General features: G+C 41.2%; 1 protein-coding gene across 2 annotated transcripts in view; it reads left to right on the top strand.

Moving 5' to 3' along the window:
* The window catches only part of TTC28 (tetratricopeptide repeat domain 28), a 611240-nt gene that overhangs the window by 367880 nt on the left and 228314 nt on the right, over positions 1 to 15046 (top strand). The window lies entirely within an intron of this gene.

Here is a 15046-nt window from a genome sequence, read left to right as displayed (position 1 = left end):
GCTGCACAGGGATTATACACAGTGACGTCTCGGCTCAGGGATTATACACACAGTGACATCACAGCGCAGGGATTATACATACAGTGACGTCACAGTACACTGATAAACAATGAAGAGATGCGTCACACAGTGACGTCACAGTACACTGATAAACACCAAAGAGATGCGGCACACAGTGACATCACAGTACACTGATAATAAACAATGCCCATGTTGTTTGGTTCTAGACTTCTTTATATGTTAATCGAATGTGTATATATATATATATATATATATGTATATAATGTATATACCCTCCCCCCCAGCGGCTCATGCGCCTCATTTCAGGATGGCCGAGCGGGCGAGTGATCCCCTGCCCCCATTTTCAGGATGGCCGGAGCGGCATGCAGCTGACACTCTGCTTGAAACGGCCGACATCGTTTAACTCCTTCGATGCCGCTGTCCATAGGGACCGCTGTATGGAAAGGGTTAACAGGGAGGGAGCTCCCTCCCTCTCCCATCGGGCTGCTGCTGTGCCGTTGCAGCGACTCGATGCTTGATGGGTTTATAGAGGGAGGGGGCTCCCTCCCCCATCAGGCCGCTGCACTGCTGTGGCAGCGTCCCGATGGTTATCATGGCAACCCGAGCCTGATCAAGCAAACTGTAATGTCACAATACACTGCAGTACACTGTATAGTGTACTGCAGTGTATTATAGAGGCATTATGCCCACTGAATCTTCAAGAACCAAGTGGCTCTGGGTCAAAAAAATGTTAAAAAAAGTAAAAAAATAAATACATTGAATAATAATTTCTTCTTATAGCCGCACATTTAGAATTGATTACAAATTAAAAATATAAAATATACTACACTAGTTTGATATCACCTCGTCCATAACGACCTGATTTATGAAAGGGTCACGTTTCTTTTTCCGCACGGTGAACACCATAAAAAAGAAATTAATAAAAATGACAGTATGATGGAATTGAAATTTTGCCCACCTTACTTCCCAAAAAAGGTATTTAAAGTTATCAAAAAAGTCATATGTACCCCAAAATGGTACCAATCAAACCTTCACCTCATCCTGCAAAAAATTAGCCCCTACATGAAAAAAAAAATTAAAAAAATATCTCTTTCACAAAATGGTCCTTGTTTGACATAGCCAGCGTTCGTCTTCTCCTGCCGGCCCTGTGTGCTGGATAAATCTTGCGCCTACGCAGTCCCAGCGCACAGGGCCGGCAGGAGGAGATGAATGCTGACTGGCCCTGTCAATCAAGGATGGCAGGGCGTGACTTGAGGTGGGCAAACGGAGCCTCTAGGAGCAGGAGCAACGGGGCCATCTAAAGCATAAGATTAGGAGAGTTAGGGTCTGCTGACATTAGCACATCGCTAATATCAGCCAGTTTAATAGGGTTAATTCCGTGACAGAACCCCTTTAAATATACACTCCAAAAGATGAGGCAGCACTCCAAAGGTTCCAGTGAAGAAGTATGGACATTTTATTCACCCATGCAACATTTTAGCCGTGCTCATTTAGGCCTTTCTCAAGCTTACTATAGCACAATTTTTTTTAGAGTTTTTTTATACATAGATAAATCTCATTTAAAGGGAACCTGTCACCGGGATTTTGTGTATAGAGCTGAGGACATGGGTTGCTAGATGGCCGCTAGCACATCCGCAATACCCAGTCTCCATAGCTCTGTGTGCTTTTATTGTGTAAAAAAAACGATTTGATACATATGCAAATTAACCTGAGAGGAGTCCTGTACGTGAGAAGAGTCGGGGACAGGACTCATCTCAGGTTAATTTGCATATGTATCAAATAGTTTTTTTTACACAATAAAAGCACACAGAGCTATGGGGACTGGGTATTGCGGATGTGCTAGCGGCCATCTAGCAACCCATGTCCTCAGCTCTATGCCCAAAATCCAGGTGACTGGTTCCCTTTAAAGAGAAACGCCATATTTTCTTCCCATGCCATTTTATTCATACAGCTTTCTAAAGCAGGAGGTCACCTTCAGGTTCAGGAATTATTACCTGCCAGTGGCAAGCATAAAGATGTCTGCCAGCCAAATAATAAGTAGAATTTGGAATGTCATTGCAATATTTTATTTATTGTCTGAACCATACATTTTACATGGCCACCTGTTCTATAGGAATTCTGAAATAGGAATTCAAGACTCTCATTTCTACTGGATATGTTGCTCCAGACATACAGGTCCTTCTAAAAAAATTAGCATATTGTGATAAAGTTCATTATTTTCTGTAATGTACTGATAACATTAGACTTTCATATATTTTAGATTCATTACACACAACTGAAGTAGTTCAAGCCTTTTATTGTTTTAATATTGATGATTTTGGCATACAGCTCATGAAAACCCAAAATTTCCTATCTCAAAAAATTAGCATATTTCATCCGACCAATAAAAGAAAAGTGTTTTTAATACAAAAAAAGTCAACCTTCAAATAATTATGTTCAGTTATGCACTCAATACTTGGTCGGGAATCCTTTTGCAGAAATGACTGCTTCAATGCGGCGTGGCATGGAGGCAATCAGCCTGTGGCACTGCTGAGGTGTTATGGAGGCCCAGGAGGCTTCAATGCGGCGTGGCATGGAGGCAATCAGCCTGTGGCACTGCTGAGGTGTTATGGAGGCCCAGGATGCTTCGATAGCGGCCTTAAGCTCATCCAGAGTGTTGGGTCTTGCGTCTCTCAACTTTCTCTTCCCAATATCCCACAGATTCTCTATGGGGTTCAGGTCAGGAGAGTTGGCAGGCCAATTGAGCACAGTAATACCATGGTCAGTAAACCATTTACCAGTGGTTTTGGCACTGTGAGCAGGTGCCAGGTCGTGCTGAAAAATGAAATCTTCATCTCCATAAAGCTTTTCAGCAGATGGAAGCATGAAGTGCTCCAAAATCTCCTGATAGCTAGCTGCATTGCCCCTGCCCTTGATAAAACACAGTGGACCAACACCAGCAGCTGACATGGCACCCCAGACCATCACTGACTGTGGGGACTTGACACTGGACTTCAGGCATTTTGGCATTTCCCTCTCCCCAGTCTTCCTCCAGACTCTGGCACCTTGATTTCCGAATGACATGCAAAATTTGCTTTCATCCGAAAAAGTACTTTGGACCACTGAGCAACAGTCCAGTGCTGCTCCTTTGTAGCCCAGGTCAGGCGCTTCTGCCGCTGTTTCTGGTTCAAAAGTGGCTTGACCTGGGGAATGCGGCACCTGTAGCCCATTTCCTGCACACGCCTGTACACGGTGGCTCTGGATGTTTCTACTCCAGACTCAGTCCACTGCTTCCGCAGGTCCCCCAAGGTCTGGAATCGGTCCTTCTCCACAATCTTCCTCAGGGCCCGGTCACCTCTTCTCGTTGTGCAGCGTTTTCTGCCACACTTTTTCCTTCCCACAGACTTCCCACTGAGGTGCCTTGATACAGCACTCTGGGAACAGCCTATTCGTTCAGAAATGTCTTTCTGTGTCTTACCCTCTTGCTTGAGGGTGTCAATGATGGCCTTCTGGACAGCAGTCAGGTCGGCAGTCTTACCCATGATTGCGGTTTTGAGTAATGAACCAGGCTGGGAGTTCTTAAAAGCCTCAGGAATCTTTTGCAGGTGTTTAGAGTTAATTAGTTGATTCAGATGATTAGGTTAATAGCTCGTTTAGAGAACCTTTTTCATGATATGCTAATTTTTTTAGATGGGAATTTTGGGTTTTCATGAGCTGTATGCCAAAATCATCAATATTAAAACAATAAAAGGCTTGAACTACTTCAGTTGGTGTGTAATAAATCTAAAATATATGAAAGTCTAATGTTTATCAGTACATTACAGAAAATAATGAACTTTATCACAATATGCAATTTTTTTTAGAAGGACCTGTATATAGCAACCTTTTAGATCTCCCCATCCTCTGAAATAACCTAAGTATTCAGCTGAGATAAAGGTGCATCTTGATTTTGATGGGGTACTGAGGTTGATAGGTGTAAGGAAAATTAACAGCTTTATCAATGTTTAAAGGGGTGTTGCCCTTCAAAAGAAGCGCCGTTTGCGATCAGCTGATTACCATTACTCTGTAAGCTAAAAACTATGGCAGTCAGCTAATATCATAGCAGAAAGTCATTTTCTTTGTAGACTCAAAGGCTATGGATACTCTGCGGGCAATTTTTTTTTATCATTGCATTTTACTCATTTTGGGCTAAAAATAATCTATTTCAATTGTTCTTTATTAAACATTTTCAAAAATGTTTCACTTGAACTACATCTACAGCCTATTGTTCCCTGCCTTACAATGCCCTTCTCTCTGAACTCCTAACAGCTTATAAACACTCATTATAGCAAAATTATTATCAAACTGATAAGAATATGGCATGAATGTTTGTTTTGAGGTGTCAGGATTTCAGAGATAAGGGCTACAGATCCAGCCATCAGAGCAGCTCCCTGACAGATTCAGTGTGAGGCAATGGACAATAATCTGCAGATATAGTGAAAGTTAAAGCTGTAGAGACTGTTAACAATTTTGCATAAAGACGATTCTTTGCCCAAAATGATAAAAAGGTGTCCATAGCCTTAAGGCCTCATGCACACCTTGTTGTTGGCCTGTGCCCGTGCGGCAGACCGCAAATTGTGTGCGGACGTGGACCCATTTACTTGATTGGGGTCCAAGATCCGCAGCCGACGGTCCGCACTGCAAAAAAGTAGTGCATGCACCGCACTGCACCTTCTGGATTGTGGAACCATTCAAGTGAACGGGTCCGTATCTGGGATGTGGTGCACTCATATATTGCGGACCCGCTAATTGCGGGCCACAATATAGGCACCGTCCAACAATGGCTGTGTGCATAAGGCCTTAAAGAGCATCTGTCACAGCACTAACATTGTTACACCAGGCACAATACTTTTTCAGAAGTGGCGTTTTACAGAATTGTATTAATGTAGGGATTTAACTATCGTGGTGCACAAACAGTGAATCAGTCAAAAAGGAGAGATCTGCTAGTAAAGGTGTTTTCTAGTTGAAATGGTTAATTACAAATTATTTAATAAATTAGCTGATGGAATATTCATTGTAATAATTGCTATTAATTTAGGCTAGCATGTTCTTTTTAAAGCTACATGCATGCATTTCTTCACTTCACACATTCCAGCTTTAATTGCTGTCTCCATTGACACAGAGGTTAACCAAATTGTTCTCATGAATTATTCATCGGTTGCACTGATTATTATGGCATAATTTTTTTCCACTAAAATACAGACCAACTGGAGCTGAAATATATGCTCTTAGCAGTTTCTGACAGACTCATTTGGAAATTTTCCTGCATGTTTTCCAGATTTTTTGCTCTAATAATCACAATTGTATAGGGAATCTCTTATTTATGGATGATCCATACATCAGATGATGTATTGCTGCAGAAAGAGTCATTTGAGAGTAACATGTAGATGTCCAGCTGATCTCATCCAGTAAGTTACCTTAGATTTAATGCAAATGTGCTGCATAAGTAGAGATGGAAATAGTGTAGTCCACAAACGGTTCAAAACTGATCAGTTCAGCCCCAATGCATTCTGAATGGATAATGATCTAGCGTCTTGGTGTCCGCCTGGCGATGCAGAGCCAAACGGATCCGTCCTGACTTACAATGTAAGTCAATGGGGACAGATCCGTTTTCACCGACACAATATGGTGCAGTGTAAAACGGATCCACCCCCCATTGACTTTCCATGTAAGTCAGGACGGATCTGTTTTGACAGACTTTTTTTTTTAAAGAATAATGCAAACCGATCCGTTCTGAACATATACAAGCGTTTGCATTATAGGTGTGGATCCGTCTGTGCAGATACCAGACGGATCCGCATCTAACGCAGGTGTGAAAGTAGCCTAAGTACCAAATCCACCCCTGTTGGTAGGAGTCCGTACCTAAGCATCCCCTCCAATTAGCTGTGTGAAGGGGCCACTTCAGCCTTCATATGAATGCAACTAAGGCTTCGTTCACATCACCGTTCAGCCTTCTGGGCAGGAAAACGGAAAGGACGGATTTGGCACATAACTGAGCCGAACGGAGCCCACAGGCCCCATAGACTATAATGGGGTACGTTAGGTTTCCGCTCAAAAGAAGATTTTGGAGCGGAGACAAAAGTTGTGCGTGCAGGACTTTTGTCTCCGCTTACAAAATCTTCTTCTGAGCGGAAACCTAACGGACCCTATTATAGTCTATGGGGCCCGTGGGCTCAGTTCGGCTCAGTTATGTGCCAAATCCGTCCTTTCCGTTTTCCTGCCCCTAAATGGGGCAGGAGAACGGAAAGGCTGAACGGTGATGTGAACGAAGCCTAAGCTGTACAAAGTCCATTGACCAATAGGCTTGAAGTCACAGGCATAGAAAGAGGCAACAACAGCTGATCCCTTGGAGTGCCTGGAGTCTGATCCCCACCGATCAGATCTATTCTGAGAGTAGGCCATCAATGTTTAAGTCCCAGAAAACCCTTTTAAAGGGAACCTGTCACCTGGATTTTGGGTATAGAGCTGAGGACATGGACTGCTAGATGGCCGCTAGCAAATCCACAATACCCAGTCCCCATAGCTCTCTGTGCTTTTATTGTGTCCAAAAAACTATTTCATAGATATGTAAATGAACCTTAGATGAGTCCTGTCTCCTCCATGCTTCAGAGATGAGTCCAGCGTTCTTTGTGGCCTCTTTCACACTGGCATGTGCGGCCTGAGGTCTTGCTGCGGCCCGCAAAATGCGGGCCGCAATGCACGAGCACAGTCTGTGTGGCAGCCGCAGTGGATCGCGGACCCATTCACTTGAATGGGTCCTCGATCCGGCCGTTGCGCAAAAAGATAGGACATGTTCTATAGTTTTTCGGAACGGAAGTATGGGACGAAACCCCACGAAAGCACTCCGTAGTGCTTCTGTAGGGTTCCGTTCCGCACCATTCCGCATCTCCGGATTTGCGGACCCATTCAAGTGAATGGGTCCGCATTCGTGATGTGGAATGCCCACGGAACGGCGCCCGTGTATTGTAGCCCGCATTTTGCGGGCCGCAATACGGCAACGGGCCTCACACGCCAGTGTGAAAGAGGCCTGACTCTGAGCCCAGCCAGGCCCACTGTGAAGGAGCCTAGCACCGCCCTGCATCCTCCGAATCTCCTCCTTCCTCCCCGACGTCACAACGCTAGAGCGCTGTAATCTCGCGATGCACGAGATAGCGCATGCGCAGTGTTCCTTCCCTGTGCTGGCAGCCGCCTCAGGGAACGAACTGTGCATGCACTAGCTCTCACATCGCGAGATTACGGCGCTCTAGCTTTGTGACGTCGGGGAGGAAGGAGGAGATTCGGAGTATGCGGGGCGGTTCTGGGCTCCTTCGCAGTGGGCGTGGCTGGGCTCCGGAAACGTTAGTAACAGCTCCTTGGGCTTCTTACTTACCTTATTTACATATATACAAAATAGTTTTTTTGACACAATAAAAGCACAGATTGCTATGGGGACTGGGTATTGCGGATGTGCAAGCGGCGATCTAGCAGCCCATGTCCTCGGCTCTATACCCAAAATCCAGATGACAGGTTCCCTTTAAGAATATGCATTGGCATATGTGACTATGTTTCATCTATCAAGCTCAATGTCATTATTTCATTCATTGGTGCTATCAATGGTGCTACTACTGGAAATGTTTTTTTTTATAATATACTGTATAGTGCAAAAATACAAGACAGACAATTATCCTATTGTCCTTGGACAGCACTGTGTTCACATCTCATACATCCTGAAAATCTGAAAGCAAGTAAATGCTTTGTTTATGCACAATTCTAGATTCTTTATATGTTGAAAAAGTAATATTTGATGCCATGCTGCAGAACCTAGATTTTTAAATGAATTTGCTGCTTTTGATATAAATGCAAGTGACTCTTTTGTATATGTTATGTAACACAAGGTTAATATTTTATTTGAAATGGTAAAAGTTTTGACAGCATGGCTGTTGTGAAATGCATTACAGTAACACTTAATCCTGGCCAGTATGCTGACGGAATATAAATGAAATGTACATAATGCATCTGACTTACACAATCACTAGTTATAAATAATTTCATGCTATATACTTTCCATTTTGTGCTTGAAGACACAGAAATCCTTTAATACATGCAATGCCAGTTCTAAATCCAGAACCCCTTTCCTTTTCAAAGAAGTGAAATATATTAATCTTCCTTAGACTTTCTGGAAAAAAAACAATCTGCTCGACAGTTATACTTTCAAGCTTTTGAGCTAATCTAGCACCAATATTTCTAATATTTTGAGCTTTGTATATTTCTACAACACAATGGAGTGCTTGACTTGACCTTTAGTGCTATACTCATTTTATGCATTTCTTCCCTCCCAGAATCCCAGAGGAGCATGTATGGTCTATAAGTCTCCTCACACTGATTAAGGTGCGCTCTCCCTAAGGAGAGTTAGTTGCCCCCATACTCATTTTATGAAATGTATTAAAACAATGATAATACTACATAGTTTCATCTTACCATTAAAAAAACATATGTCCATCAAGATCAACCAAAGGATGGGTGTGGATGGGAATTCTGTCACTAGAATCATTGTAGTGAAACAGTCTGACCTTCAACATGTCTAGTAGTCTTGGTCCCATCCCTATCAGTGGCTTTATTTAATAGATGCAAATGAGCCTTTGGGAGCAATGGGGGCGTTGCTGTTACACCTAGAGGCTCTGTTCTCCCTGCTGCTCCGATGCCCCCTGCAATTTGATTGACAGGACCAGGCAGTGTAAACGTCATGACTTCTCCTAGTCTTGCGCCATTACTGTGCACTTAAGTACCCGGCGCAGGCACAGTACAGAGGAGAACTGCCGGCGAGCCTCTCTCTGTTCTTTGTTCATGGACTTCTGCTTAGTGACATAGAGTTACAGTAGAAGCTCCATTATGGGAGTTAAACCTTAGCTTAAACTGGTATTTCTAACAATTACTTCCGAACAGCATTCAGGTAGACACTTCGACTGTTTCATCAATTTACATTGAAAAAACGAACATGCTACTACTCCCAAACGTATACCCAAACAGATGGCGTTTTCAGAATTTAGCAGGTTTGTTATATGGCATTAGTTAGAGACTAAACACAATGCAAACTTATGTAAACCATAAGTGCGCATGTAGTCTGTAATTCCCAGTATAAAAGATAAAATAAAATAAAACAACTAATTATTCAGGCACTTAGTAGGCCTTCAGTAATGCGGGCACATATGAACATGGGACCAACACAGATGCCTTCAGCTGCCAAGTCTTCTAGGTTCCTGTCCTAGAGAGATTGCCTTGGCATCAGCGGACAGGCACAAATAAATCTGTACAAAATGTTTATAAAATGAGCATAGCATTAGCACCAAAATACGTCTTACAACTATGGCATTATTGTATATTATTTGTGTTTGTAGAGTGCAGTTGCATTGTTTTTTGTCTTCAGCCGCCAAGTACACATGCAACAAGTCAACCAGTTTCATAGGTACAAATCTGCTGTAGGATGCCCTTGAACCTGCATGTTTTGGGTACTTTCCTTCCATCCACTTTATTTCTGTTACTGTACATTTTTTTCTGTATATGTGTATGTCTGGAAAGGCGGCTTCTAATGGGTGGTGAGATGTAAGAGTTGTGTGTGTACACTGCTCTCTCCTGCTTCTCCTCTCACAGTATAACTGTCACACGTATATTTCCATTCTGCAGAAAAATACATGTCCTATTATTGTCCGCATTACGGACAAGGATAGTACTGTTCTATACAGAATGCACACGGACTTCATCCATATTTTTTGCGGATCCGTTTTTTGGCGCACCACAAAATACATACGGTCATGTGCATGAGCCCTAACAGACACCCACTTTGTGATCAACGGCTGTTGAAGTAGTTGGTGACGGTTTAGAATAATGATGACTGTTTATTAATAAAGTCTTAATGCTCCGAAATACGTTTTCCCTTTGGGTCACAGCACTAAAAGTTGGTCGTTAGTCAGTCCTTTCGGAACTGGCCATTTTTACAATCAATTTTCTACGGTCGACTGATTGAAATATCAGCTTAATTTTGATAAACAGCGCAATTTATCATCTGGGAGGACCTCTAGGTCCCTGTAGCTCTAAACACCGTGAAATGAAATTGAAAATCCAAAAGCCTAACCAGATTGTCCCCACTTCTAAATGGAGAGGTATTTGTGAGCCTCTCAGCAAGGTTGGAAATTGCTCAGCCATAATTTAATTTAAATAGAAGCCTATCACTTTACACCAAAATAAGGAAAAATAATATTGATTTTACAGCACTGTAAGTCATTACAATTTGTCAGCTTTTATGTTGTAATTAAATTGCCTCAGGGAAACCCAGTGTAGTTTTTCAATTTCGGAAGCTGGTACAGGTACTGTATCTTGCCAACTTCCGTATCTAATTAGCTATAAATTGTTTTTTATAGCTAATCTGTTACCACTCCTTCTTAAAGAGAAAGATTGTTTGTTTATTAATCTCTTACTTTCCAAAAACCCGAGTGCACCAGGATTTATACCGGAAAATTGTGAGCTGTGTTTTATACAGGCCGCTTTAATTTATTGCATTCTCTAACTACTAAGGACTCTGCTATGTGTCTTCTTGGCATATTGTTTATTCTGCAGAAGGGAAATGTGTACAAGAGGACAATATTGGGTGCTTTATTGTTCCATGCTTCTGTGCAGCTTTCATAAATGGAAATTACAACCAACATATCTGCAGTACCCAATATATGTGAAAGGATAGTAAATGTTAATTGTGCTTTATTGTTAATGCGTCCTTAGTTACCGTATTTGCGTTATTATTATAGCGGTATTCAGCTTTGCTTCAGGCCTCTACCCTTGCTGGAGGGAGTACAATGCCTTGCTAGATAATGCCCTGGTGGGAGCTATATGTACAGATCTATTCTACATCCAGTAGAGCAGGCCACAATATGATATCTTCAGAAATGGGAGGCATACAGAGATACATCTATGCATACCTTATTACAGATCCATACAATGCTGAGAAGTAATATGGTATTGTGCATGAGACCTTATTTAGTACACTGTTATACTGTATACATTTGCCAAGAAGCTGACTGGTATTGGGAAAAGCTTTCTGTCTACCAACGTCTACCAGTGCAGAACCAAGGGTTGGACAGGTGGAACAACACATGCACTTAGCTGAGGTCATCCTGCATGGCTTTTGGACAAACAGTGGCTCATCTGATTTTACTAAGTTTACTATATGGCCAGTTTTACCCTAAAGCTACTCATACATATTCAAATTAGTATCTAGTGACCCATGACAGCTTTGATCTCTCCATAACCTGACTGCGTTACCCATTTAAGATAGTCTTCATGTATGATTCTCCATCCATTTACTGTAGTCATAGTAATTTTGAGGAACAGTTGATTGTCATTCATTCTTTTGCCAATTATATGTCACTGTTGAGAAAGATTATTATGTGTATTTGTGTATTTTTTTATGACTTTTTTTTATGATTTTACCTTACAGACAGAAAGTAACATTAGAGTACACCAGAGTTGTCTTTCGTAGTACTTTTTATACATAATGTGGGAAGCATCATTTACATGTTGGCCATATTCCTATGAAATTCCATTAAAGGGGTTATCCAGGAATGGATATTGACAACCTATCCTCAGGATAGTTCATCATCATCACATCGGGAGAGGTCTAAGCCCTGGAACTCTTGCCGATCAGCTGTTTTAGGGTGCCGCCGCGCTCACCAGAGCTCTGGTGAGTGCAGCCAGCCCCTGGCAGCTTTTCAAGCACAGCACTATACATTGCTGGGCTGCAACTAGTGGCTGAGAAGCAACTAGGCCATGTGACCGATGTATGGTGGCATCACATGGCCTAGGAAGAGGTCACAGAGCACTGGCCTCTTCTAACGGCTAATTGGCAGCGACCTGGGTCATCACTATTAATTACGGATAACCCCTTTAAAAGGACTGGCCACTTTCTGGCTACTGTGAATGTTATTCAAGATTACTATATGGGACGTTGTAGATAACTGCGCCATGCCCCTTGTTGGCCAAGTCTTTTATGCTCTCCACGGAGAAGTCTTGTGCATAAAATGGCAGCTAATGGAAGGTCATGTGACCAGACAAAAATAACTCCAGACACATCACTCAGCCTTCTCAATTCAAATGCGCTGCCCCTGCCATCGGCACTTGCACTCTTGGGAGTTTAATGCAGGTGTAGTGTGTCTGAATGGAGGAGACTGAGTGATATGTCTGATCACATGACCCTCCATCAGCTGCCATCTTATTGACAGGACCTCTATGTAGATGGTACAGAACATTTGTCCAACAAGGGGACATGGCTTATAAAATGTAGAAAACTATTAGTAAATGTCATATTGTCATGTTATATACGCATTGGTCATCAGTAGCCAGAAAGCGGCTAACTCCTTTAAGTAATGTGATTAAAGTAGCTACCTTATATAGAATTCTATAAAATTCTTGGAGCCTGTGGCATCACTTAAAGGGGTTTTGCATACCCCTGTTTTTAAGAATCAGGATAAGTCATTAATATCCTATCGGTGAGGGTCTGACACCTGTTAGACTTTGCCCGCAGCTGAAGTAGACTCTTGAAAGGAAGTTACATGCTTTATTTGAGATGAGCAGCAAAGCAGATGACAGCGTAGGTTAAAAGAGAAGGCAGACTTACAGAATGCAAAGTGTAGAATGGATGGTAAAATGGTTTGGTCTGAAATGGAAGAATAGTGATGTTTTCTCAAACAATCGATTTTTATACCCAGAATAACACAGACATATCATTAACATAGCTTAAAATGCACAGTCTGTTGCACTGCATATATACATGACATCAATACATTATCATTCATCTACATGACAACATGAAAACATTATTATTCATATACATGATGACATCAACACATTAATATACATAAGGGAAGCTACACCTTGTGATATTCTTTGTAACTATTGATTCGATGAAAGTTTTGTATCACATCCTGTACATGCATATCTAATACATTCTCTTAGGAGTCATATAGCAGTAACCTTTAATCGTATTTCCTTCTTTGCTCATACTCTCTAAAAGACTATATTGGTCATAAAACATTGAAACCTAATATTTCCACAAATTAGGCACAATCATAAATATCAACATCCTATACAAGAAGGGTTCACTGAGACGCCATGATTTAGTCTAGAGAACATCTTGTTTTTCAATAAGTCAATACCTTTCAATAGTTTCCTTGAAAGTTCTGCTTTCTATTATGAACATGACACATTAGAATTTGTACATTAATGAACAAGTTACTTCTTCGCTAAGGTCTTTGAGGTAGAGGTGTAAGATGGCTGACCAGGACAACATGGCCGACTCTGTAATAAGACCCCATTTTCCTACAACATCCGCACCCCCACCAATCAGCTGTTCCTTGCAGAAGCTCAGCTCTATTCAAAGTAGTAGTGGCTATATCAGGTTACTGCAGCTCATCTCCCATCCACTTCGATAGGTCATACTATCAGGAGCATGGAAAACCTCTTTAAATAAGATAAAATATATAATTAATATCATCATGTGGAACCCAACCTCAAAAAGATGTATATCCATAAATATAAAAACATCTACCACGAGAGGTTACTATGTAAGATATAAATCACTGAGAGGTCCATCAGGAGGCATCACTGAGGGCTTTATTTCATATGTTGAAAATATTATGTTGAATAATCATTTCTCTTTCATTTTCTTGAGACATCTTCATTGCTTCTACATAAAGTGCATAATTTCAACTACTTCAGTTTAATTTAAGTGTTTAATTTTTATTGTTAACCATGAAAAAGGCAAGATAAGCTCTTCACAAGGCCATGGATTAGGAGTATAATAAAACATAATTCTGGAAGAAATATTATACTTTTATTAATAATAATAATCAAACGCAGGAGTGATCATCTTCTCCCTGCAAGCTTTCATAGGAGACATCTCATTCTGAAATTCATCTTTTTTATGGGCATTTTTGCAGTATCTTACAGATTAAATTCTTTACTGAACAGGCAAGATATCCAATGTATTAGTTTATATCCTAACATCAGGCAAGCTGCAATTATAGGGTGGCAGATATAATAGGTGAAATTTCCGCTGCGTTGAACAATGTTTTGCAGGTTTTATATTTCATTTCTATTTAAGGGCGAAAGTGTATTTTTATTTTTTGTTTACAGCTGGACAACCAAGATGCTTTCCAATAAATTGTCTGTTTCTTACTTGGTTATTTGGTTAATCGGCTATAATGGCCTGTATTGGAAGGGTTGGTTGGTGCTCTTCAGGACATCAAGTTCCAAATTTGATTTTAAAATATTTTTTTGGAGATAACTGAGGCTTGATACAAAAAGTTTGGGAATTAAAGAGAACCTTGAAAATGAAGTGCACTCTGTAAGCAGCATGGTATAGATCATTAGGAGCTCAGCAGATGGATATCTAGTTTTGTGGGAAAAGATTCAGTAAAACTTATTTACTCATTTAAATTCCTGCTCATTCTGGGCTTTGAAGTCCAGGAGGAGGTCCTATCAGTGACAACTCTCTCCGTAAACACAGTCATAGAAAGAAGGCCGTCAAACACTGATAGGACCTCCTCCTTGACCTCATAGTCCAGAATGAGCAGGAATGTAAATCAAGGAAATACAACTTGCACTGAATCTTTTCCCACAAAACTATATATCAATCTACTCAGCCCCTCCAGCTCTATAATATGCTGCCTGCAGTTCAAAAAACATATTCAACATGATAGGTTCCCTTTATTGGGGTTTTTAAGTCTATTTATATCGATCAAGCTGTGGTCAAACACCCCACACCCTGCCATTCTTCAATGGAAGCAACGCTGGTGCCAACAGTGCTGGAGCTATGGCAGAATAGCTGATCGGCCGGTCCATGCTGATCAGATACTGATGATGACAGGCCGCTGATATAAAAGGACCAGAAAACCCTTTTAATATAGAAATTTCATAACCCATTATCTGCTTCTTAAAAAGCCTTGGTTTTTAAAATGTAATGATCAAGTACAATCAGAAAGTG

This window comes from Bufo gargarizans, chromosome 1 (genome assembly GCF_014858855.1).
Source record: "Bufo gargarizans isolate SCDJY-AF-19 chromosome 1, ASM1485885v1, whole genome shotgun sequence".
Lineage (NCBI taxonomy): Eukaryota > Metazoa > Chordata > Amphibia > Anura > Bufonidae > Bufo > Bufo gargarizans.
The sequence above is the reverse complement of the archived record's forward strand: the minus strand, read 5'-3'. Positions and strand labels throughout refer to the sequence as shown.